At 36.7% G+C, this 25,725-nt stretch overlaps 19 pseudogenes; all 19 read right to left on the bottom strand.

Annotated features, from left to right (window-relative positions):
• Positions 1–860: 860 nt before the first annotated feature.
• LOC149703794 (5S ribosomal RNA) lies at positions 861–979 on the bottom strand (annotated as a pseudogene).
• A 4,784-nt stretch (positions 980–5,763) lies between these two features.
• LOC149703793 (5S ribosomal RNA) lies at positions 5,764–5,882 on the bottom strand (annotated as a pseudogene).
• A 138-nt stretch (positions 5,883–6,020) lies between these two features.
• Positions 6,021–6,139, bottom strand: LOC149703792 (5S ribosomal RNA; annotated as a pseudogene).
• Positions 6,140–7,538: 1,399 nt separating this feature from the next.
• LOC149703791 (5S ribosomal RNA) lies at positions 7,539–7,657 on the bottom strand (annotated as a pseudogene).
• Positions 7,658–8,800: 1,143 nt separating this feature from the next.
• On the bottom strand, positions 8,801–8,919 carry LOC149703790 (5S ribosomal RNA; annotated as a pseudogene).
• Positions 8,920–11,426: 2,507 nt separating this feature from the next.
• On the bottom strand, positions 11,427–11,545 carry LOC149703789 (5S ribosomal RNA; annotated as a pseudogene).
• A 654-nt stretch (positions 11,546–12,199) lies between these two features.
• LOC149703788 (5S ribosomal RNA) lies at positions 12,200–12,318 on the bottom strand (annotated as a pseudogene).
• A 1,171-nt stretch (positions 12,319–13,489) lies between these two features.
• Positions 13,490–13,608, bottom strand: LOC149703787 (5S ribosomal RNA; annotated as a pseudogene).
• Positions 13,609–14,262: 654 nt separating this feature from the next.
• Positions 14,263–14,381, bottom strand: LOC149703786 (5S ribosomal RNA; annotated as a pseudogene).
• A 1,686-nt stretch (positions 14,382–16,067) lies between these two features.
• Positions 16,068–16,186, bottom strand: LOC149703785 (5S ribosomal RNA; annotated as a pseudogene).
• Positions 16,187–17,615: 1,429 nt separating this feature from the next.
• Positions 17,616–17,734, bottom strand: LOC149703784 (5S ribosomal RNA; annotated as a pseudogene).
• A 656-nt stretch (positions 17,735–18,390) lies between these two features.
• On the bottom strand, positions 18,391–18,509 carry LOC149703783 (5S ribosomal RNA; annotated as a pseudogene).
• A 913-nt stretch (positions 18,510–19,422) lies between these two features.
• On the bottom strand, positions 19,423–19,541 carry LOC149703782 (5S ribosomal RNA; annotated as a pseudogene).
• Positions 19,542–19,939: 398 nt separating this feature from the next.
• On the bottom strand, positions 19,940–20,058 carry LOC149703781 (5S ribosomal RNA; annotated as a pseudogene).
• A 1,171-nt stretch (positions 20,059–21,229) lies between these two features.
• Positions 21,230–21,348, bottom strand: LOC149703780 (5S ribosomal RNA; annotated as a pseudogene).
• Positions 21,349–22,262: 914 nt separating this feature from the next.
• Positions 22,263–22,381, bottom strand: LOC149703779 (5S ribosomal RNA; annotated as a pseudogene).
• Positions 22,382–22,520: 139 nt separating this feature from the next.
• Positions 22,521–22,639, bottom strand: LOC149703778 (5S ribosomal RNA; annotated as a pseudogene).
• Positions 22,640–23,810: 1,171 nt separating this feature from the next.
• LOC149703777 (5S ribosomal RNA) lies at positions 23,811–23,929 on the bottom strand (annotated as a pseudogene).
• A 1,169-nt stretch (positions 23,930–25,098) lies between these two features.
• LOC149703776 (5S ribosomal RNA) lies at positions 25,099–25,217 on the bottom strand (annotated as a pseudogene).
• Positions 25,218–25,725: the final 508 nt, after the last annotated feature.

Raw genomic sequence — 25,725 nt, 5'->3', positions numbered from 1 at the left:
TCTGCGTCTTTTTAAACAATAACAAAAATAAAATATGTTTGCTTTTTTCATATCTGGTAGAATTTAAAAGAGAAAACAAAAATGAAAAGCCAACGGCACGCAGTGTTCCTAATTGGTCTCCCTCCAAAGTTCTGCCTGCGCTCGAAGCTGCTTAACTTCAATGAGCGGACGAGAACAGTTGTTTTCAGCGTGATATGGCAGTCGCCGAGAGCACTAGTAACTAATTCGAATTTAAAATTAATTAGACAAATTAAACTTCCTGCATCTATTTAAAACAATAACAAAAATAAAATGTTTGCTTTTTTCATATCCTGTGGAATTAAAAGAGAAAACAAAAGTGAAAAAGCCAACGGCACGCAGTGTTCCTAAATTGTCTCCCTCCCAAGTTCTGCCTGCGTTCGAAGCTGCTTAACTTCAATGGTCGGACGAGAAAAGGTATTTCCTGCTTGATATGGCCGTTGCCGAGAGCACTAGTTAATAATTCGAATTTAAAGTTAATTAGACAAATTGAACTTCCTGCATCATTTAAAACAATGAAAAAAATAAAATATGTTTGCTTTTTTCATGTCTGGTAGAATTTAAAAGAGAAAACAAAAATGAAAAAGCCAACGGCACGCAGTGTTCCTAAATGGTCTTCCTCCAAAGTTCTGCCTGCGTTCGAAGCTGCTTATTTTCAATGGTCGGACGAGAACCGGCGTTTTCCGCGTGATATGGCCGTTGCCGAGAGCACTAGTTATTAATTCGAACTTAAAATTAATTAGACAAATTAAACTTCCTGCATCTTTTTAAAACAATATCAAAAATAAAATGATTGCTTTTTTCATATCTGGTGGAATTTAAAGAGATAACAAAAGTGAAAAAGGAAACGGCACGCAGTGTTCCTAAACGGTCTCCCTCCCAAGTACAGCCTGCGCTCGAAGCTGCTTAACTACAATGAGCGGACGAGAACCGGTGTTATCAGCGTGATATGGCCGCTGCCGAGAGCACTAGTTAATAATTTGAATTTAAAATTAATTAGACAAATTAAACTTCCTGCATCTTTTTAAAACAATAACAAAAATAAAATGTTTGCTTTTTTCATATGTGGTGGAAATTAAAAGAGAAAACAAAAATGAAAAAGCCAACGGCACGCAGAGTTCCTAAATGGTCTCCCTCTCAAGTTCTACCAGCGCTCGAAGCTGCTTAACTTCAATGATCGGACGAGAACCGTTTTTTCCGCGTGATATGGCCGTTGCCGAGAGCACTAGTTAAAAATTCGAACTTAAAATTAATTAAACAAATTAAACTTTCTGCATCTTTTTAAACAATAACAAAAATAAAATATGTTTGCTTTTTTCATATCTGGTAGAATTTAAAAGAGAATTAAAAAATGAAAAAGCCAACGGCACGCAGTGTTCCTAAATGGTGTCCCTCCAAAGTTCTGCCTGCGCTCGAAGCTGCTAAACTTCAATGAGCGTACGAGAACCGTTGTTTTCAGCGTGATACGGCAGTCGCCAAGAGCACTAGTAAATAATTCGAATTTAAAATTAATTAGACAAATTAAACTTCCTGCATCTTTTAAAACAATAACAAAAATAAAATGTTTGCTTTTTTCATATCTGTTGGAATTTAAAAGAGAAAACAAAAGTGAAAAAGCAAACGGCACGCAGTGTTCCTAAATGGTGTCCCTCCGAAGTACTGTCTGCGCTCGAAGCTGCTTATCTTCAATTATCGGACCAGAACCGGTGTTTTCATCGTTATATGGCCGTTGTCGAGAGCAATAGTAAATAATTCGAATTTAAAACTAATTAGACAAATTAAACTTCCTGCATCTTTTTAAACAATGACAAAAATAAAATATGTTTGCTTTTTTCATATCTGGTAGAATTTAAAAGAGAAAACAAAAATGAAAAAGCCAACGGCACGCAGTGTTCCTAATTGGTCTCCCTCCAAAGTTCTGCCTGCGCTCGAAGCTGCTTCACTTCAATGAGCGGACGAGAACCGTTGTTTTCAGCGTGATATGGCAGTCGCCGAGAGTACTAGTAAATAATTCGAATTTAAAATTAATTAGACAAATTAAACTTCCCTCATCTTTTTAAAACAATAACAAAAATAAAATATTTGCTTTTTTCATATCTGGTGGAATTTAAAAGAGAAAACAAAAGTGAAAAAGCCAACTACACGCAGTGTTCCTAAATGGTCTCCCTCCCAAGTTCTGCCTGCGTTCGAAGCTGCTAAACTTCAATGGTCGGACGAGAACCGGCGTTTTCCGCATGATATGGCCGTTGCCGAGAGCACTAGTTAAAAATTCGAACTTAAAATTAATTAAACAAATTAAACTTTCTGCATCTTTTTAAACAATAACAAAAATAAAATATGTTTGCTTTTTTCATATCTGGTAGAATTTAAAAGAGAATTAAAAAATGAAAAAGCCAACGGCACGCAGTGTTCCTAAATGGTGTCCCTCCAAAGTTCTGCCTGCGCTCGAAGCTGCTAAACTTCAATGAGCGTACGAGAACCGTTGTTTTCAGCGTGATACGGCAGTCGCCAAGAGCACTAGTAAATAATTCGAATTTAAAATTAATTAGACAAATTAAACTTCCTGCATCTTTTAAAACAATAACAAAAATAAAATGTTTGCTTTTTTCATATCTGTTGGAATTTAAAAGAGAAAACAAAAGTGAAAAAGCCAACGGCACGCAGTGTTCCTAAATGGTGTCCCTCCGAAGTACTGTCTGCGCTCGAAGCTGCTTATCTTCAATTATCGGACCAGAACCGGTGTTTTCATCGTTATATGGCCGTTGTCGAGAGCACTAGTAAATAATTCGAATTTAAAACTAATTAGACAAATTAAACTTCCTGCATCTTTTTAAACAATGACAAAAATAAAATATGTTTGCTTTTTTCATATCTGGTAGAATTTAAAAGAGAAAACAAAAATGAAAAAGCCAACGGCACGCAGTGTTCCTAATTGGTCTCCCTCCAAAGTTCTGCCTGCGCTCGAAGCTGCTTCACTTCAATGAGCGGACGAGAACCGTTGTTTTCAGCGTGATATGGCAGTCGCCGAGAGTACTAGTAAATAATTCGAATTTAAAATTAATTAGACAAATTAAACTTCCCTCATCTTTTTAAAACAATAACAAAAATAAAATATTTGCTTTTTTCATATCTGGTGGAATTTAAAAGAGAAAACAAAAGTGAAAAAGCCAACGGCACGCAGTGTTCCTAAATGGTCTCCCTCCCAAGTTCTGCCTGCGTTCGAAGCTGCTAAACTTCAATGGTCGGACGAGAACCGGCGTTTTCCGCATGATATGGCCGTTGCCGAGAGCACTAGTAAATAATTCAAATTTAAAATTAATTAGACAAATTAAACTTCCTGCATCTATTTAAAACAATAACAAAAATAAAATGTTTGCTTTTTTCATATCTTGTGGAATTAAAAGAGAAAACAAAAGTGAAAAAGCCAACGGCACGCAGTGTTCCTAAATTGTCTCCCTCCCAAGTTCTGCCTGCGTTCGAAGCTGCTTAACTTCAATGGTCGGACGAGAAAAGGTATTTCCCGCTTGATATGGCCGTTGCCGAGAGCACTAGTTATTAATTCGAACTTAAAATTAATTAGACAAATTAAACTTTCTGCACCTTTTTAAACAATAACAAAAATAAAATATATTTGCTTTTTTCATATCTGGTAGAATTTAAAAGAGAAAACAAAAATGAAAAAGCCAACGGCACGCAGTGTTCCTAAATGGTCTCCCTCCAAAGTTCTGCCTGCGCTCGAAGCTGCTTAACTTCAATGAGCGGACGAGAACCGTTGTTTTCAGCGTGATATGGCAGTCGCCGAGAGCACTAGTAAATAATTCGAATTTAAAATTAATTAGACAAATTAAACTTCCTGCATCTTTTTAAAACAATAACAAAAATAAAATGTTTGCTTTTTTCATATGTGGTGGAAATTAAAAGAGAAAACAAAAATGAAAAAGCCAACGGCACGCAGAGTTCCTAAATGGTCTTCCTCTCAAGTTCTACCAGCGCTCGAAGCTGCTTAACTTCAATGATCGGACGAGAACCGTTTTTTCCGCGTGATATGGCCGTTGCCGAGAGCACTAGTTAAAAATTCGAACTTAAAATTAATTAAACAAATTAAACTTTCTGCATCTTTTTAAACAATAACAAAAATAAAATATGTTTGCTTTTTTCATATCTGGTAGAATTTAAAAGAGAATTAAAAAATGAAAAAGCCAACGGCACGCAGTGTTCCTAAATGGTGTCCCTCCAAAGTTCTGCCTGCGCTCGAAGCTGCTAAACTTCAATGAGCGTACGAGAACCGTTGTTTTCAGCGTGATACGGCAGTCGCCAAGAGCACTAGTAAATAATTCGAATTTAAAATTAATTAGACAAATTAAACTTCCTGCATCTTTTAAAACAATAACAAAAATAAAATGTTTGCTTTTTTCATATCTGTTGGAATTTAAAAGAGAAAACAAAAGTGAAAAAGCCAACGGCACGCAGTGTTCCTAAATGGTGTCCCTCCGAAGTACTGTCTGCGCTCGAAGCTGCTTATCTTCAATTATCGGACCAGAACCGGTGTTTTCATCGTTATATGGCCGTTGTCGAGAGCACTAGTAAATAATTCGAATTTAAAACTAATTAGACAAATTAAACTTCCTGCATCTTTTTAAACAATGACAAAAATAAAATATGTTTGCTTTTTTCATATCTGGTAGAATTTAAAAGAGAAAACAAAAATGAAAAAGCCAACGGCACGCAGTGTTCCTAATTGGTCTCCCTCCAAAGTTCTGCCTGCGCTCGAAGCTGCTTCACTTCAATGAGCGGACGAGAACCGTTGTTTTCAGCGTGATATGGCAGTCGCCGAGAGTACTAGTAAATAATTCGAATTTAAAATTAATTAGACAAATTAAACTTCCCTCATCTTTTTAAAACAATAACAAAAATAAAATATTTGCTTTTTTCATATCTGGTGGAATTTAAAAGAGAAAACAAAAGTGAAAAAGCCAACGGCACGCAGTGTTCCTAAATGGTCTCCCTCCCAAGTTCTGCCTGCGTTCGAAGCTGCTAAACTTCAATGGTCGGACGAGAACCGGCGTTTTCCGCATGATATGGCCGTTGCCGAGAGCACTAGTAAATAATTCAAATTTAAAATTAATTAGACAAATTAAACTTCCTGCATCTATTTAAAACAATAACAAAAATAAAATGTTTGCTTTTTTCATATCATGTGGAATTAAAAGAGAAAACAAAAGTGAAAAAGCCAACGGCACGCAGTGTTCCTAAATTGTCTCCCTCCCAAGTTCTGCCTGCGTTCGAAGCTGCTTAACTTCAATGGTCGGACGAGAAAAGGTATTTCCCGCTTGATATGGCCGTTGCCGAGAGCACTAGTTATTAATTCGAACTTAAAATTAATTAGACAAATTAAACTTTCTGCACCTTTTTAAACAATAACAAAAATAAAATATATTTGCTTTTTTCATATCTGGTAGAATTTAAAAGAGAAAACAAAAATGAAAAAGCCAACGGCACGCAGTGTTCCTAAATGGTCTCCCTCCAAAGTTCTGCCTGCGCTCGAAGCTGCTTAACTTCAATGAGCGGACGAGAACCGTTGTTTTCAGCGTGATATGGCAGTCGCCGAGAGCACTAGTAAATAATTCGAATTTAAAATTAATTAGACAAATTAAACTTCCTGCATCTTTTTAAAACAATAACAAAAATAAAATGTTTGCTTTTTTCATATCTGGTGGAATTTAAAAGAGAAAACAAAAGTGAATAAGCCAACGGCACGCAGTGTTCCTAAATGGTCTCCCTCCCAAGTACTGCCTGCGTTCGAAGCTGCTTATTTTCAATGGTCGGACGAGAACCGGCGTTTTCCGCGTGATATGGCCGTTGCCGAGAGCACTAGTTATTAATTCGAACTTAAAATTAATTAGACAAATTAAACTTCCTGCATCTTTTTAAAACAATATCAAAAATAAAATGATTGCTTTTTTCATATCTGGTGGAATTTAAAGAGATAACAAAAGTGAAAAAGGAAACGGCACGCAGTGTTCCTAAACGGTCTCCCTCCCAAGTACAGCCTGCGCTCGAAGCTGCTTAACTTCAATGAGCGGACGAGAACCGGTGTTATCAGCGTGATATGGCCGCTGCCGAGAGCATTAGTTAATAATTCGAATATAAAATTAATTAGACAAATTAAAGTTCCTGCATCTTTTTAAAACAATAACAAAAATAAAATGTTTGCTTTTTTCATATGTGGTGGAAATTAAAAGAGAAATAAAAATGAAAAAGCCAACGGCACGCAGAGTTCCTAAATGGTCTCCCTCCCAAGTTCTACCAGCGCTCGAAGCTGATTAACTTCAATGATCGGACGAGAACCGTTGTTTTCCGCGTGATATGGCCGTTGCCGAGAGCACTAGTTAAAAATTCGAACTTAAAATTAATTAAACAAATTAAACTTCCTGCATCTTTTTAAAACAATATCAAAAATAAAATATGTTTGCTTAATTCATATCTGGTAGAATTTAAAAGAGAAAAAAAATGAAAAAGCTAACGGCACGCAGTGTTCCTAAATGGTGTCCCTCCAAAGTTCTGCCTGCGCTCGAAGCTGCTAAACTTCAGCATGATATGGCAGTCGCCGAGAGCACTAGTAAATAATTCGAATTTAAAATTAATTAGACAAATTAAACTTCCTGCATCTTTTTAAAACAATAACAAAAATAAAATGTTTGCTTTTTTCATATCTGGTAGAATTTCTAAGAGAAAAAAAAATGAAAAAGCTAACGGCACGCAGTGTTCCTAAATGGTGTCCCTCCAAAGTTCTGCCTGCGCTCGAAGCTGCTAAACTTCAATGAGCGGACGAGAACCTTTGTTTTCAGCGTGATATGGCAGTCGCCGAGAGTACTAGTAAATAATTCAAATTTAAAATTAATTAGACAAATTAAACTTCCTGCATCTTTTTAAAACAATAACAAAAATAAAATGTTTGCTTTTATCATATCTTGTGGAATTAAAAGAGAAAACAAAAGTAAAAAAGCCAACGGCACGCAGTGTTCCTAAATTGTCTCCCTCCCAAGTTCTGCCTGCGTTCGAAGCTGCTTAACTTCAATGGTCGGACGAGAAAAGGTATTTCCCGCTTGATATGGCCGTTGCCGAGAGCACTAGTTAATAATTCGAATTTAAAGTTAATTAGACAAATTGAACTTCCTGCATCATTTAAAACAATGACAAAAATAAAATATGTTTGCTTTTTTCATATCTGGTAGAATTTAAAAGAGAAAACAAAAATGAAAAAGCCAACGGCACGCAGTGTTCCTAAATGGTCTTCCTCCAAAGTTCTGCCTGCGTTCGAAGCTGCTTATTTTCAATGGTCGGACGAGAACCGGCGTTTTCCGCGTGATATGGCCGTTGCCGAGAGCACTAGTTATTAATTCGAACTTAAAATTAATTTGACAAATTAAACTTCCTGCATCTTTTTAAAACAATATCAAAAACAAAATGATTGCTTTTTTCATATCTGGTGGAATTTAAAGAGATAACAAAAGTGAAAAAGGAAACGGAACGCAGTGTTCCTAAACGGTCTCCCTCCCAAGTACAGCCTGCGCTCGAAGCTGCTTAACTTCAATGAGCGGACGAGAACCGGTGTTATCAGCGTGATATGGCCGCTGCCGAGAGCACTAGTTAATAATTCGAATTTAAAATTAATTAGACAAATTAAACTTCCTGCATCTTTTTAAAACAATAACAAAAATAAAATGTTTGCTTTTTTCATATGTGGTGGAAATTAAAAGAGAAAACAAAAATGAAAAAGCCAACGGCACGCAGAGTTCCTAAATGGTCTCCCTCTCAAGTTCTACCAGCGCTCGAAGCTGCTTAACTTCAATGATCGGACGAGAACCGTTGTTTCCCGCGTGATATGGCCGTTGCCGAGAGCACTAGTTAAAAATTCGAACTTAAAATTAATTAAACCAATTAAACTTTCTGCATCTTTTTAAACAATAACAAAAATAAAATATGTTTGCTTTATTCATATCTGGTAGAATTTAAAAGAGAAAAAAAAATGAAAAAGCTAACGGCACGCAGTGTTCCTAAATGGTGTCCCTCCAAAGTTCTGCCTGCGCTCGAAGCTGCTAAACTTCAGCATGATATGGCAGTCGCCGAGAGTACTAGTAAATAATTCAAATTTAAAATTAATTAGACAAATTAAACTTCCTGCATCTTTTTAAAACAATAACAAAAATAAAATGTTTGCTTTTATCATATCTTGTGGAATTAAAAGAGAAAACAAAAGTGAAAAAGCCAACGGCACGCAGTGTTCCTAAATTGTCTCCCTCCCAAGTTCTGCCTGCGTTCGAAGCTGCTTAACTTCAATGGTCGGACGAGAAAAGGTATTTCCCGCTTGATATGGCCGTTGCCGAGAGCACTAGTTAATAATTCGAATTTAAAGTTAATTAGACAAATTGAACTTCCTGCATCATTTAAAACAATGACAAAAATAAAATATGTTTGCTTTTTTCATATCTGGTAGAATTTAAAAGAGAAAACAAAAATGAAAAAGCCAACGGCACGCAGTGTTCCTAAATGGTCTTCCTCCAAAGTTCTGCCTGCGTTCGAAGCTGCTTATTTTCAATGGTCGGACGAGAACCGGCGTTTTCCGCGTGATATGGCCGTTGCCGAGAGCACTAGTTATTAATTCGAACTTAAAATTAATTTGACAAATTAAACTTCCTGCATCTTTTTAAAACAATATCAAAAACAAAATGATTGCTTTTTTCATATCTGGTGGAATTTAAAGAGATAACAAAAGTGAAAAAGGAAACGGCACGCAGTGTTCCTAAACGGTCTCCCTCCCAAGTACAGCCTGCGCTCGAAGCTGCTTAACTTCAATGAGCGGACGAGAACCGGTGTTATCAGCGTGATATGGCCGCTGCCGAGAGCACTAGTTAATAATTCGAATTTAAAATTAATTAGACAAATTAAACTTCCTGCATCTTTTTAAAACAATAACAAAAATAAAATGTTTGCTTTTTTCATATGTGGTGGAAATTAAAAGAGAAAACAAAAATGAAAAAGCCAACGGCACGCAGAGTTCCTAAATGGTCTCCCTCTCAAGTTCTACCAGCGCTCGAAGCTGCTTAACTTCAATGATCGGACGAGAACCGTTGTTTCCCGCGTGATATGGCCGTTGCCGAGAGCACTAGTTAAAAATTCGAACTTAAAATTAATTAAACCAATTAAACTTTCTGCATCTTTTTAAACAATAACAAAAATAAAATATGTTTGCTTTATTCATATCTGGTAGAATTTAAAAGAGAAAAAAAAATGAAAAAGCTAACGGCACGCAGTGTTCCTAAATGGTGTCCCTCCAAAGTTCTGCCTGCGCTCGAAGCTGCTAAACTTCAGCATGATATGGCAGTCGCCGAGAGCACTAGTAAATAATTCGAATTTAAAATTAATTAGACAAATTAAACTTCCTGCATCTTTTTAAAACAATAACAAAAATAAAATGTTTGCTTTTTTCATATCTGGTGTAATTTAAAAGAGAAAACAAAAGTGAAAAAGCCAACGGCTAGCATTGTTCCTAAATGGTCTCCCTCCCAAGTGCTGAATGCGCTTGAAGCTGCTTAACTTCAATGATCGGGCGAGAACCGTTGTTTTCAGCGTGATATGGCCGTCGCCAAGAGCACTAGTAAATATGGTGGGGTGGCGTAGCGGTTAGCGCTTTCGCCTCGCAGCAAGAGGATCCCGGGTTTGATCCCGGACTGTTGCACCGGGTGAAAATCTGGGAAGAAATCCTTCTGCGTAGAGTTTGCAAGTTCTCTCCCCGCTTGTTTAAGGAGATTTCCTCCGCGGTCTAACCCGGTTTCTCCTTTCCATCAAAACTTGCAGAGGTTAACGGTAATATTTAGTATAGGGCGCTGTTGGTTAACTGTGGCATAGGGGCTAGCCACCACCCCTCTATGCATTGTAAAGGTGCTAGATAAGTGGCAATAAGTCGCAAGATGACTTGGTCCAATAAGCTAGCTAGCTAGCTAGCTTAATATTATAATTGGAATTTAAAATTAATTAGACAAATTAACCTTCCTGCATCTTTTTAAAACAATTACAAAAATAAAATATGTTTGCTTTTTTCATATGTGGTGGAAATTAAAAGGGAAAACAAAAGTGAAAAAGCCAACGGCACGCAGTGTTCCTAAACGGTCTCCCTCCAAAGTTCTGCCTGCGCTCGAAGCTGCTAAACTTCAGCATGATATGGCAGTCGCCGAGAGCACTAGTAAATAATTCGAATTTAAAACTAATTAGACAAATTAAACTTCCTGCATCTTTTTAAAACAATAACAAAAATAAAATATGTTTGCTTTTTTCATATCTGGTGGAATTTTAAAGAGATAACAAAGTGAAAAAGCCAACGGCACGCATTGTTCCTAAATGGTCTCCCTCCCAAGTTCTGCCTGCTCTCGAAGCTGCTTAACTTCAATGGTCGGACGAGAACCGGTGTCTTCTGCGTGATATGGCCGTTGCCGAGAGCACTAGTTAAAAATTCGAATTTTAAAAAAATTAGACAAATTAAACTTCCTGCATCTTTTTAAAAAATAACAAAAACAAAATATGTTTGCTTTTTTCAATACTGGTAGAATTTAAAAGAGAAAACCAAATTTAAAAAGCCAACGGCACTCAGTGTTCCTAAATGGCCTCCCTCCCAAGTACTGCCTGCGCTCGAAGCAGCTGAACTTCAACGGTCGGACGAGAACCGTTGTTTTCAGCGTGATATGGCCATTGCCGAGAGTACTAGTTAATAATTCGAATTTAAAATTAATTAGACAAATTAAACTTCCTGCATCTTTTTAAAACCATAACAAAAATAAAATATGTTTGCTTTTTTCATATCTGTTGAAATTTAAAAGAGATAACAAATGTGAAAAAGACAACGGCACGCAGTGTTCCTAAATTGTCTCCCTCCCAAGTTCTGCCTGCGTTCGAAGCTGCTTAACTTCAATGGTCGGACGAGAAAAGGTATTTCCCGCTTGATATGGCCGTTGCCGAGAGCACTAGTTAATAATTCGAATTTAAAGTTAATTAGACAAATTGAACTTCCTGCATCATTTAAAACAATGACAAAAATAAAATATGTTTGCTTTTTTCATGTCTGGTAGAATTTAAAAGAGAAAACAAAAATGAAAAAGCCAACGGCACGCAGTGTTCCTAAATGGTCTTCCTCCAAAGTTCTGCCTGCGTTCGAAGCTGCTTATTTTCAATGGTCGGACGAGAACCGGCGTTTTCCGCGTGATATGGCCGTTGCCGAGAGCACTAGTTATTAATTCGAACTTAAAATTAATTAGACAAATTAAACTTCCTGCATCTTTTTAAAACAATATCAAAAATAAAATGATTGCTTTTTTCATATCTGGTGGAATTTAAAGAGATAACAAAAGTGAAAAAGGAAACGACACGCAGTGTTCCTAAACGGTCTCCCTCCCAAGTACAGCCTGCGCTCGAAGCTGCTTAACTACAATGAGCGGACGAGAACCGGTGTTATCAGCGTGATATGGCCGCTGCCGAGAGCACTAGTTAATAATTTGAATTTAAAATTAATTAGACAAATTAAACTTCCTGCATCTTTTTAAAACAATAACAAAAATAAAATGTTTGCTTTGTTCATATGTGGTGGAAATTAAAAGAGAAAACAAAAATGAAAAAGCCAACGGCACGCAGAGTTCCTAAATGGTCTCCCTCCCAAGTTCTACCAGCGCTCGAAGCTGCTTAACTTCAATGATCGGACGAGAACCGTTTTTTCCGCGTGATATGGCCGTTGCCGAGAGCACTAGTTAAAAATTCGAACTTAAAATTAATTAAACAAATTAAACTTTCTGCATCTTTTTAAACAATAACAAAAATAAAATATGTTTGCTTTTTTCATATCTGGTAGAATTTAAAAGAGAATTAAAAAATGAAAAAGCCAACGGCACGCAGTGTTCCTAAATGGTGTCCCTCCAAAGTTCTGCCTGCACTCGAAGCTGCTAAACTTCAATGAGCGTACGAGAACCGTTGTTTTCAGCGTGATACGGCAGTCGCCAAGAGCACTAGTAAATAATTCGAATTTAAAATTAATTAGACAAATTAAACTTCCTGCATCTTTTAAAACAATAACAAAAATAAAATGTTTGCCTTTTTCATATCTGTTGGAATTTAAAAGAGAAAACAAAAGTGAAAAAGCCAACGGCACGCAGTGTTCCTAAATGGTGTCCCTCCCAAGTACTGTCTGCGCTCGAAGCTGCTTATCTTCAATTATCGGACCAGAACCGGTGTTTTCATCGTGATATGGCCGTTGTCGAGAGCACTAGTAAATAATTCGAATTTAAAACTAATTAGACAAATTAAACTTCCTGCATCTTTTTAAACAATGACAAAAATAAAATATGTTTGCTTTTTTCATATCTGGTAGAATTTAAAAGAGAAAACAAAAATGAAAAAGCCAACGGCACGCAGTGTTCCTAATTGGTCTCCCTCTAAAGTTCTGCCTGCGCTCGAAGCTGCTTCACTTCAATGAGCGGACGAGAACCGTTGTTTTCAGCGTGATATGGCAGTCGCCGAGAGTACTAGTAAATAATTCGAATTTAAAATTAATTAGACAAATTAAACTTCCCTCATCTTTTTAAAACAATAACAAAAATAAAATATTTGCTTTTTTCATATCTGGTGGAATTTAAAAGAGAAAACAAAAGTGAAAAAGCCAACGGCACGCAGTGTTCCTAAATGGTCTCCCTCCCAAGTTCTGCCTGCGTTCGAAGCTGCTAAACTTCAATGGTCGGACGAGAACCGGCGTTTTCCGCATGATATGGCCGTTGCCGAGAGCACTAGTAAATAATTCAAATTTAAAATTAATTAGACAAATTAAACTTCCTGTATCTTTTTAAACCAATAACAAAAATAAAATGTTTGCTTTTTTCATATCTTGTGGAATTAAAAGAGAAAACAAAAGTGAAAAAGCCAACGGCAAGCAGTGTTCCTAAATGGTCTTCCTCCAAAGTTCTGCCTGCGTTCGAAGCTGCTTATTTTCAATGGTCGGACGAGAAAAGGTATTTCCCGCTTGATATGGCCGTTGCCGAGAGCACCAGTTAATAATTCGAATTTAAAGTTAATTAGACAAATTGAACTTCCTGCATCATTTAAAACAATGACAAAAATAAAATATGTTTGCTTTTTTCATATCTGGTAGAATTTAAAAGAGAAAACAAAAATGAAAAAGCCAACGGCACGCAGTGTTCCTAAATGGTCTTCCTCCAAAGTTCTGCCTGCGTTCGAAGCTGCTTATTTTCAATGGTCGGACGAGAACCGCCGTTTTCCGCGTGATATGGCCGTTGCCGAGAGCACTAGTTATTAATTCGAACTTAAAATTAATTAGACAAATTAAACTTCCTGCATCTTTTTAAAACAATATCAAAAATAAAATGATTGCTTTTTTCATATCTGGTGGAATTTAAAGAGATAACAAAAGTGAAAAAGGAAACGACACGCAGTGTTCCTAAACGGTCTCCCTCCCAAGTACAGCCTGCGCTCGAAGCTGCTTAACTACAATGAGCGGACGAGAACCGGTGTTATCAGCGTGATATGGCCGCTGCCGAGAGCACTAGTTAATAATTTGAATTTAAAATTAATTAGACAAATTAAACTTCCTGCATCTTTTTAAAACAATAACAAAAATAAAATGTTTGCTTTGTTCATATGTGGTGGAAATTAAAAGAGAAAACAAAAATGAAAAAGCCAACGGCACGCAGAGTTCCTAAATGGTCTCCCTCCCAAGTTCTACCAGCGCTCGAAGCTGCTTAACTTCAATGATCGGACGAGAACCGTTTTTTCCGCGTGATATGGCCGTTGCCGAGAGCACTAGTTAAAAATTCGAACTTAAAATTAATTAAACAAATTAAACTTTCTGCATCTTTTTAAACAATAACAAAAATAAAATATGTTTGCTTTTTTCATATCTGGTAGAATTTAAAAGAGAATTAAAAAATGAAAAAGCCAACGGCACGCAGTGTTCCTAAATGGTGTCCCTCCAAAGTTCTGCCTGCACTCGAAGCTGCTAAACTTCAATGAGCGTACGAGAACCGTTGTTTTCAGCGTGATACGGCAGTCGCCAAGAGCACTAGTAAATAATTCGAATTTAAAATTAATTAGACAAATTAAACTTCCTGCATCTTTTAAAACAATAACAAAAATAAAATGTTTGCCTTTTTCATATCTGTTGGAATTTAAAAGAGAAAACAAAAGTGAAAAAGCCAACGGCACGCAGTGTTCCTAAATGGTGTCCCTCCCAAGTACTGTCTGCGCTCGAAGCTGCTTATCTTCAATTATCGGACCAGAACCGGTGTTTTCATCGTGATATGGCCGTTGTCGAGAGCACTAGTAAATAATTCGAATTTAAAACTAATTAGACAAATTAAACTTCCTGCATCTTTTTAAACAATGACAAAAATAAAATATGTTTGCTTTTTTCATATCTGGTAGAATTTAAAAGAGAAAACAAAAATGAAAAAGCCAACGGCACGCAGTGTTCCTAATTGGTCTCCCTCTAAAGTTCTGCCTGCGCTCGAAGCTGCTTCACTTCAATGAGCGGACGAGAACCGTTGTTTTCAGCGTGATATGGCAGTCGCCGAGAGTACTAGTAAATAATTCGAATTTAAAATTAATTAGACAAATTAAACTTCCCTCATCTTTTTAAAACAATAACAAAAATAAAATATTTGCTTTTTTCATATCTGGTGGAATTTAAAAGAGAAAACAAAAGTGAAAAAGCCAACGGCACGCAGTGTTCCTAAATGGTCTCCCTCCCAAGTTCTGCCTGCGTTCGAAGCTGCTAAACTTCAATGGTCGGACGAGAACCGGCGTTTTCCGCATGATATGGCCGTTGCCGAGAGCACTAGTAAATAATTCAAATTTAAAATTAATTAGACAAATTAAACTTCCTGTATCTTTTTAAAACAATAACAAAAATAAAATGTTTGCTTTTTTCATATCTTGTGGAATTAAAAGAGAAAACAAAAGTGAAAAAGCCAACGGCAAGCAGTGTTCCTAAATGGTCTTCCTCCAAAGTTCTGCCTGCGTTCGAAGCTGCTTATTTTCAATGGTCGGACGAGAAAAGGTATTTCCCGCTTGATATGGCCGTTGCCGAGAGCACCAGTTAATAATTCGAATTTAAAGTTAATTAGACAAATTGAACTTCCTGCATCATTTAAAACAATGACAAAAATAAAATATGTTTGCTTTTTTCATATCTGGTAGAATTTAAAAGAGAAAACAAAAATGAAAAAGCCAACGGCACGCAGTGTTCCTAAATGGTCTTCCTCCAAAGTTCTGCCTGCGTTCGAAGCTGCTTATTTTCAATGGTCGGACGAGAACCGCCGTTTTCCGCGTGATATGGCCGTTGCCGAGAGCACTAGTTATTAATTCGAACTTAAAATTAATTAGACAAATTAAACTTGCTGCATCTTTTTAAAACAATAACAAAAATAAAATATTTGCTTTTTTCATATCTGGTGGAATTTAAAAGAGAAAAGAAAAGTGAAAAAGCCAACGGCACGCAGTGTTCCTAAATGGTGTCCCTCCAAAGTCCTGCCTGCGCTCGAAGCTGCTAAACTTCAATGAGCGAACGAGAACCTTTGTTTTCAGCATAGTATGGCAGTCGCCGAGAGCACTAGTAAATAATTAGAATTTAAAATTAATTAGACACATTAAACTTCCTGCATCTTTTTATAACAATAACAAAAATAAAATGTTTGCTTTTTTCATATCTGGTGTAATTTAAAAGAGAAAACAAAAGTGAAAAACCAACGGCACGCATTGTTCCTAAATGGTCTCGTCCCAAGTTCTGCCTGCGTTCGAAGCTGCTAACTTCAATGGTCGGACGAGAAAAGGTATTTCCCGCTTGATATGGCCGTTGCCGAGAGCACTAGTTAATAATTCGAATTTAAAGTTAATTAGACAAATTAAACTTCCTGCATCTTTTTAAATAATGACAAAAATAAAATATGTTTGCTTTTTTCGTATCTGGTAGAATTTAAAAGAGAAAACAAAAATGAAAAAGCCAACGGCACGCAGTGTTCCTAAATGGTCTCCCTCCAAAGTTCTGCCTGCGCTCGAAGCTGCTTAACTTCAATGGTTGGACGAGAACCGGTGTTTTCCGCGTGATATGGCCGTTGCCAAGAGCACTAGTTAATAATTCGAACTTAAAATTAATTAGACAAATTTAACTTTCTGCATCTTTTTAAACAATAACAAAAATAAAATATGTTTGCTTTTTTCATATCTGGTAGAATTTAAAAGAGAAAACAAAAATGAAAAAGCCAACGGCACGCAGTGTTCCTAAATGGTCTCCCTCCAAAGTTTTTCCTGCGCTCGAAGCTGCTTAACTTCAATGAGCGGACGAGAACCGTTGTTTTCAGCGTGATATGGCAGTCGCCGAGAGCACTAGTAAATAATTCGAATTTAAAATTAATTAGACACATTAAACTTCCTGCATCTTTTTATAACAATAACAAAAATAAAATGTTTGCTTTTTTCATATCTGGTGTAATTTAAAAGAGAAAACAAAAGTGAAAAACCAACGGCACGCATTGTTCCTAAATGGTCTCGTCCCAAGTTCTGCCTGCGTTCGAAGCTGCTAACTTCAATGGTCGGACGAGAAAAGGTATTTCCCGCTTGATATGGCCGTTGCCGAGAGCACTAGTTAATAATTCGAATTTAAAGTTAATTAGACAAATTAAACTTCCTGCATCTTTTTAAATAATGACAAAAATAAAATATGTTTGCTTTTTTCGTATCTGGTAGAATTTAAAAGAGGAAACAAAAATGAAAAAGCCAACGCCACGCAGTGTTCCTAAATGGTCTCCCTCCAAAGTTCTGCCTGCGCTCGAAGCTGCTTAACTTCAATGGTTGGACGAGAACCGGTGTTTTCCGCGTGATATGGCCGTTGCCAAGAGCACTAGTTAATAATTCGAACTTAAAATTAATTAGACAAATTTAACTTTCTGCATCTTTTTAAACAATAACAAAAATAAAATATGTTTGCTTTTTTCATATCTGGTAGAATTTAAAAGAGAAAACAAAAATGAAAAAGCCAACGGCACGCAGTGTTCCTAAATGGTCTCCCTCCAAAGTTTTTCCTGCGCTCGAAGCTGCTTAACTTCAATGAGCGGACGAGAACCGTTGTTTTCAGCGTGATATGGCAGTCGCCGAGAGCACTAGTAAATAATTGGAATTTAAAATTAATTAGACAAATTAAACTTCCTGCATCTTTTTAAAACAATAACAAAATTAAAATGTTTGCTTTTTTCATATGTGGTGGAAATTAAAAGAGAAAACAAAAATGAAAAAGCCAACGGCAAGCAGAGTACCTAAATGGTCTCCCTCCCAAGTTCTGCCTTCGCTCGAAGCTGCTTAACTTCAATGATCAGACGAGAACCGTTGTTTTCGGCGTGATATGGCTGCTGCCGAGAGCACTAGTTAATAATTCGAATTTAAAATTAATTAGACAAATTAAACTTCCTGCATCTTTTTAAAACAATAACAAAAATAAAATGTTTGCTTTTTTCATATGTGGTGGAAATTAAAAGAGAAAACAAAAATGAAAAAGCCAACGGCACGTAGTGTTCCTAAATGGTCTCCCTCCAAAGTTCTGCCTGCGCTCGAAGCTGCTTAACTTCAATGGTTGGACGAGAACCGGTGTTTTCCGCGTGATATGGCCGTTGCCGAGAGCACTAGTTAATAATTCGAACTAAAAATTAATTAGACAAATTAAACTTTCTGCATCTTTTTAAACAATATCAAAAATAAAATATGTTTGCTTTTTTCATATCTGGTAGAATTTAAAAGAGAAAACAAAAATGAAAAAGCCAACGGCACGCAGTGTTCCTAAATGGTCTCCCTCCAAAGTTTTTCCTGCGCTCGAAGCTGCTTAACTTCAATGAGCGGACGAGAACCGTTGTTTTCAGCGTGATATGGCAGTCGCCGAGAGCACTAGTAAATAATTCGAATTTAAAATTAATTAGACACATTAAACTTCCTGCATCTTTTTATAACAATAACAAAAATAAAATGTTTGCTTTTTTCATATCTGGTGTAATTTAAAAGAGAAAACAAAAGTGAAAAAGCCAACGGCAAGCAGAGTACCTAAATGGTCTCCCTCCCAAGTTCTGCCTTCGCTCGAAGCTGCTTAACTTCAATGATCAGACGAGAACCGTTGTTTTCGGCGTGATATGGCTGCTGCCGAGAGCACTAGTTAATAATTCGAATTTAAAATTAATTAGACAAATTAAACTTCCTGCATCTTTTTAAAACAATAACAAAAATAAAATGTTTGCTTTTTTCATATGTGGTGGAAATTAAAAGAGAAAACAAAAATGAAAAAGCCAACGGCACGTAGTGTTCCTAAATGGTCTCCCTCCAAAGTTCTGCCTGCGCTCGAAGCTGCTTAACTTCAATGGTTGGACGAGAACCGGTGTTTTCCGCGTGATATGGCCGTTGCCGAGAGCACTAGTTAATAATTCGAACTAAAAATTAATTAGACAAATTAAACTTTCTGCATCTTTTTAAACAATATCAAAAATAAAATATGTTTGCTTTTTTCATATCTGGTAGAATTTAAAAGAGAAAACAAAAATGAAAAAGCCAACGGCACGCAGTGTTCCTAAATGGTCTCCCTCCAAAGTTCTGCCTGCGCTCGAAGCTGCTTAACTTCAATGAGCGGACGAGAACCGTTGTTTTCAGCGTGATATGGCAGTCGCCGAGAGCACTAGTAAATAATTCGAATTTAAAATTAATTAGACACATTAAACTTCCTGCATCTTTTTATAACAATAACAAAAATAAAATGTTTGCTTTTTTCATATCTTGTGGAATTAAAAGAGAAAACAAAAGTTAAAAAGCCAACGGCACGCAGTGTTCCTAAATTGTCTCCCTCCCAAGTTCTGCCTGCGTTCGAAGCTGCTTAACTTCAATGGTCGGACGAGAAAAGGTATTTCCCGCTTGATATGGCCGTTGCCGAGAGCACTAGTTAATAATTCGAATTTAAAGTTAATTAGACAAATTGAACTTCCTGCATCATTTAAAGCAATGACAAAAATAAAATATGTTTGCTTTTTTCATGTCTGGTAGAATTTAAAAGAGAAAACAAAAATGAAAAAGCCAACGGCACGCAGTGTTCCTAAATGGTCTTCCTCCAAAGTTCTGCCTGCGTTCGAAGCTGCTTATTTTCAATGGTCGGAAGAGAACCGGCGTTTTCCGTGTGATATGGCCGTTGCCGAGAGCACTAGTTATTATTTCGAACTTAAAATTAATTAGACAAATTAAACTTCCTGCATCTTTTTAAAACAATATCAAAAATAAAATGATTGCTTTTTTCATATCTGGTGGAATTTAAAGAGATAACAAAAGTGAAAAAGGAAACGGCACGCAGTGTTCCTAAACGGTCTCCCTCCCAAGTACAGCCTGCGCTCGAAGCTGCTTAACTTCAATGAGCGGACGAGAACCGTTGTTTTCCGCGTGATATGGCCGTTGCCGAGAGCACTAGTTAAAAATTCGAACTTAAAATTAATTAAACAAATTAAACTTTCTGCATCTTTTTAAACAATAACAAAAATAAAATATGTTTGCTTTTTTCATATCTGGTAGAATTTAAAAGAGAATTAAAAAATGAAAAAGCCAACGGCACGCAGTGTTCCTAAATGGTGTCCCTCCAAAGTTCTGCCTGCGCTCGAAGCTGCTAAACTTCAATGAGCGTACGAGAACCGTTGTTTTCAGCGTGATACGGCAGTCGCCGAGAGCACTAGTAAATAATTCGAATTTAAAATTAATTAGACAAATTAAACTTCCTGCATCTTTTTAAAACAATAACAAAAATAAAATGTTTGCTTTTTTCATATCTGGTGGAATTTAAAAGAGAAAACAAAAGTGAAAAAGCCAACGGCACGCAGTGTTCCTAAATGGTCTCCCTCCCAAGTACTGCCTGCGCTCGAAGCTACTTAGCTTCAATGATCGGACGAGAACCGTTGTTTTCAGCGTGATATGGCCGTCGCCGAGAGCACTAGTAAATAATTCGAATTTAAAATTAATTAGACAAATTAAACTTCCTGCATCTTTTTAAACAATGACAAAAATAAAATATGTTTTCTTTTTTCATATCTGGTAGAATTTAAAAGAGAAAACAAAATGAAAAAGCCAACGGCACGCAGTGTTCCTAAATTGTCTCCCTCCAAAGTTCTGCCTGCGCTCAAAGCTGCTTAACTTCAATGAGCGGACGAGAACCGATGTTTTCAGCGTGATATGGCAGTCGCCGAGAGCACTAGTTAATAATTCGAACTTAAAATTAATTAGACAAATTAAACTTTCTGCGTCTTTTTAAACAATAACAAAAATAAAATATGTTTGCTTTTTTCATATCTGGTAGAATTTAAAAGAGAAAACAAAAATGAAAAAGCCAACGGCACGAAGTGTTCCTAATTGGTCTCCCTCCAAAGTTCTGCCTGCGCTCGAAGCTGCTTAACTTCAATGAGCGGACGAGAACAGTTGTTTTCAGCGTGATATGGCAGTCGCCGAGAGCACTAGTAACTAATTCGAATTTAAAATTAATTAGACAAATTAAACTTCCTGCATCTATTTAAAACAATAACAAAAATAAAGTGTTTGCTTTTTTCATATCTTGTGGAATTAAAAGAGAAAACAAAAGTGAAAAAGCCAACGGCACGCAGTGTTCCTAAATTGTCTCCCTCCCAAGTTCTGCCTGCGTTCGAAGCTGCTTAACTTCAATGGTCGGACGAGAAAAGGTATTTCCCGCTTGATATGGCCGTTGCCGAGAGCACTAGTTAATAATTCGAATTTAAAGTTAATTAGACAAATTGAACTTCCTGCATCATTTAAAACAATGACAAAAATAAAATATGTTTGCTTTTTTTATGTCTGGTAGAATTTAAAAGAGAAAACAAAAATGAAAAAGCCAACGGCACGCAGTGTTCCTAAATGGTCTTCCTCCAAAGTTCTGCCTGCGTTCGAAGCTGCTTATTTTCAATGGTCGGACGAGAACCGGCGTTTTCCGCGTGATATGGCCGTTGCCGAGAGCACTAGTTATTAATTCGAACTTAAAATTAATTAGACAAATTAAACTTCCTGCATCTTTTTAAAACAATATCAAAAATAAAATGATTGCTTTTTTCATATCTGGTGGAATTTAAAGAGATAACAAAAGTGAAAAAGGAAACGGCACGCAGTGTTCCTAAACGGTCTCCCTCCCAAGTACAGCCTGCGCTCGAAGCTGCTTAACTACAATGAGCGGACGAGAACCGGTGTTATCAGCGTGATATGGCCGCTGCCGAGAGCACTAGTTAATAATTTGAATTTAAAATTAATTAGACAAATTAAACTTCCTGCATCTTTTTAAAACAATAACAAAAATAAAATGTTTGCTTTTTTCATATGTGGTGGAAATTAAAAGAGAAAACAAAATGAAAAAGCCAACGGCACGCAGTGTTCCTAAATTGTCTCCCTCCAAAGTTCTGCCTGCGCTCGAAGCTGCTTAACTTCAATGAGCGGACGAGAACCGTTTTTTCCGCGTGATATGGCCGTTGCCGAGAGCACTAGTTAAAAATTCGAACTTAAAATTAATTAAACAAATTAAACTTCTTGCATCTTTTTAAAACAATAACAAAAATAAAATGTTTGCTTTTTTCATATCTTGTGGAATTTAAAGAGAAAACAAAAGTGAAAAAGCCAACGGCACGCAGTGTTACTAAATTGTCTCCCTCCCAAGTTCTGCCTGCGCTCGAAGCTGCTTCACTTCAATGGTCGGACGAGAAAAGGTATTTCCCGCTTGATATGGCCGTTGCCGAGAGCACTAGTTAATAATTCGAATTTAAAGTTAATTAGACAAATTGAACTTCCTGCATCATTTAAAACAATGACAAAAATAAAATATGTTTGCTTTTTTCATATCTGGTAGAATTTAAAAGAGAAAACAAAAATGAAAAAGCCAACGGCACGCAGTGTTCCTAAATGGTCTTCCTCCAAAGTTCTGCCTGCGTTCGAAGCTGCTTATTTTCAATGGTCGGACGAGAACCGGCGTTTTCCGCGTGATATGGCCGTTGCCGAGAGCACTAGTTATTAATTCGAACTTAAAATTAATTAGACAAATTAAACTTTCTGCACCTTTTTAAACAATAACAAAAATAAAATATATATTTGCTTTTTTCATATCTGGTAGAATTTAAAAGAGAAAACAAAAATGAAAAAGCCAACGGCACGCAGTGTTCCTAAATGGTGTCCCTCCCAAGTACTGTCTGCGCTCGAAGCTGCTTATCTTCAATGATCGGACCAGAACCGGTGTTTTCATCGTGATATGGCCGTTGCCGAGAGCTCTAGTTGATAAGTCAAATTTAAAATTAATTAGACAAATTAAACATCCCTCATCTTTTTTAAAAAATAACAAAAATAAAATGTTTCCTTTTTTCATATCTGGTGGAATTTAAAAGAGAAAACAAAAGTGAATAAGCCAACGGCACGCAGTGTTCCTAAATGGTCTCCCTCCCAAGTACTGCCTGCGCTCGAAGCTGCTTAGCTTCAATGATCGGACGAGAACCGTTGTTTTCAGCGTGATATGGCCGTCGCCGAGAGCACTAGTAAATAATTCGAATTTAAAATTAATTAGACAAATTAAACTTCCTGCATCTTTTTAAACAATGACAAAAATAAAATATGTTTTCTTTTTTCATATCTGGTAGAATTTAAAAGAGAAAACAAAATGAAAAAGCCAACGGCACGCAGTGTTCCTAAATTGTCTCCCTCCAAAGTTCTGCCTGCGCTCAAAGCTGCTTAACTTCAATGAGCGGACGAGAACCGATGTTTTCAGCGTGATATGGCAGTCGCCGAGAGCACTAGTTAATAATTCGAACTTAAAATTAATTAGACAAATTAAACTCTCTGCGTCTTTTTAAACAATAACAAAAATAAAATATGTTTGCTTTTTTCATATCTGGTAGAATTTAAAAGAGAAAACAAAAATGAAAAAGCCAACGGCACGAAGTGTTCCTAATTGGTCTCCCTCCAAAGTTCTGCCTGCGCTCGAAGCTGCTTAACTTCAATGAGCGGACGAGAACAGTTGTTTTCAGCGTGATATGGCAGTCGCCGAGAGCACTAGTAACTAATTCGAATTTAAAATTAATTAGACAAATTAAACTTCCTGCATCTATTTAAAACAATAAAAAAAATAAAATGTTTGCTTTTTTCATATCTTGTGGAATTAAAAGAGAAAACAAAAGTGAAAAAGCCAACGGCACGCAGTGTTCCTAAATTGTCTCCCTCCCAAGTTCTGCCTGCGTTCGAAGCTGCTTAACTTCAATGGTCGGACGAGAAAAGGTATTTCCCGCTTGATATGGCCGTTGCCGAGAGCACGAGTTAATAATTCGAATTTAAAGTTAATTAGACAAATTGAACTTCCTGCATCATTTAAAACAATGACAAAAATAAAATATGTTTGCTTTTTTCATGTCTGGTAGAATTTAAAAGAGAAAACAAAAATGAAAAAGCCAACGGCACGCAATGTTCCTAAATGGTCTTTCTCCAAAGTTCTGCCTGCGTTCGAAGCTGCTTATTTTCAATGGTCGGACGAGAACCGGCGTTTTCCGCGTGATATGGCCGTTGCCGAGAGCACTAGTTATTAATTCGAACTTAAAATTAATTAGACAAATTAAACTTCCTGCATCTTTTTAAAACAATATCAAAAATAAAATGATTGCTTTTTTCATATCTGGTGGAATTTAAAGAGATAACAAAAGTGAAAAAGGAAACGGCACGCAGTGTTCCTAAACGGTCTCCCTCCCAAGTACAGCCTGCGCTCGAAGCTGCTTAACTACAATGAGCGGACGAGAACCGGTGTTATCAGCGTGATATGGCCGCTGCCGAGAGCACTAGTTAATAATTTGAATTTAAAATTAATTAGACAAATTAAACTTCCTGCATCTTTTTAAAACAATAACAAAAATAAAATGTTTGCTTTTTTCATATGTGGTGGAAATTAAAAGAGAAAACAAAATGAAAAAGCCAACGGCACGCAGTGTTCCTAAATTGTCTCCCTCCAAAGTTCTGCCTGCGCTCAAAGCTGCTTAACTTCAATGAGCGGACGAGAACCGATGTTTTCAGCGTGATATGGCAGTCGCCGAGAGCACTAGTTAATAATTCGAACTTAAAATTAATTAGACAAATTAAACTTTCTGCGTCTTTTTAAACAATAACAAAAATAAAATATGTTTGCTTTTTTCATATCTGGTAGAATTTAAAAGAGAAAACAAAAATGAAAAGCCAACGGCACGCAGTGTTCCTAATTGGTCTCCCTCCAAAGTTCTGCCTGCGCTCGAAGCTGCTTAACTTCAATGAGCGGACGAGAACAGTTGTTTTCAGCGTGATATGGCAGTCGCCGAGAGCACTAGTAACTAATTCGAATTTAAAATTAATTAGACAAATTAAACTTCCTGCATCTATTTAAAACAATAACAAAAATAAAATGTTTGCTTTTTTCATATCCTGTGGAATTAAAAGAGAAAACAAAAGTGAAAAAGCCAACGGCACGCAGTGTTCCTAAATTGTCTCCCTCCCAAGTTCTGCCTGCGTTCGAAGCTGCTTAACTTCAATGGTCGGACGAGAAAAGGTATTTCCTGCTTGATATGGCCGTTGCCGAGAGCACTAGTTAATAATTCGAATTTAAAGTTAATTAGACAAATTGAACTTCCTGCATCATTTAAAACAATGAAAAAAATAAAATATGTTTGCTTTTTTCATGTCTGGTAGAATTTAAAAGAGAAAACAAAAATGAAAAAGCCAACGGCACGCAGTGTTCCTAAATGGTCTTCCTCCAAAGTTCTGCCTGCGTTCGAAGCTGCTTATTTTCAATGGTCGGACGAGAACCGGCGTTTTCCGCGTGATATGGCCGTTGCCGAGAGCACTAGTTATTAATTCGAACTTAAAATTAATTAGACAAATTAAACTTCCTGCATCTTTTTAAAACAATATCAAAAATAAAATGATTGCTTTTTTCATATCTGGTGGAATTTAAAGAGATAACAAAAGTGAAAAAGGAAACGGCACGCAGTGTTCCTAAACGGTCTCCCTCCCAAGTACAGCCTGCGCTCGAAGCTGCTTAACTACAATGAGCGGACGAGAACCGGTGTTATCAGCGTGATATGGCCGCTGCCGAGAGCACTAGTTAATAATTTGAATTTAAAATTAATTAGACAAATTAAACTTCCTGCATCTTTTTAAAACAATAACAAAAATAAAATGTTTGCTTTTTTCATATGTGGTGGAAATTAAAAGAGAAAACAAAAATGAAAAAGCCAACGGCACGCAGAGTTCCTAAATGGTCTCCCTCTCAAGTTCTACCAGCGCTCGAAGCTGCTTAACTTCAATGATCGGACGAGAACCGTTTTTTCCGCGTGATATGGCCGTTGCCGAGAGCACTAGTTAAAAATTCGAACTTAAAATTAATTAAACAAATTAAACTTTCTGCATCTTTTTAAACAATAACAAAAATAAAATATGTTTGCTTTTTTCATATCTGGTAGAATTTAAAAGAGAATTAAAAAATGAAAAAGCCAACGGCACGCAGTGTTCCTAAATGGTGTCCCTCCAAAGTTCTGCCTGCGCTCGAAGCTGCTAAACTTCAATGAGCGTACGAGAACCGTTGTTTTCAGCGTGATACGG

Source organism: Phalangium opilio, unplaced genomic scaffold (assembly GCF_054372755.1).
Source record: "Phalangium opilio isolate 3A_F unplaced genomic scaffold, DU_Popi_V2 ptg000017l_1, whole genome shotgun sequence".
Taxonomy (NCBI): Eukaryota; Metazoa; Arthropoda; class Arachnida; order Opiliones; family Phalangiidae; genus Phalangium; species Phalangium opilio.
The sequence above is the reverse complement of the archived record's forward strand: the minus strand, read 5'-3'. Positions and strand labels throughout refer to the sequence as shown.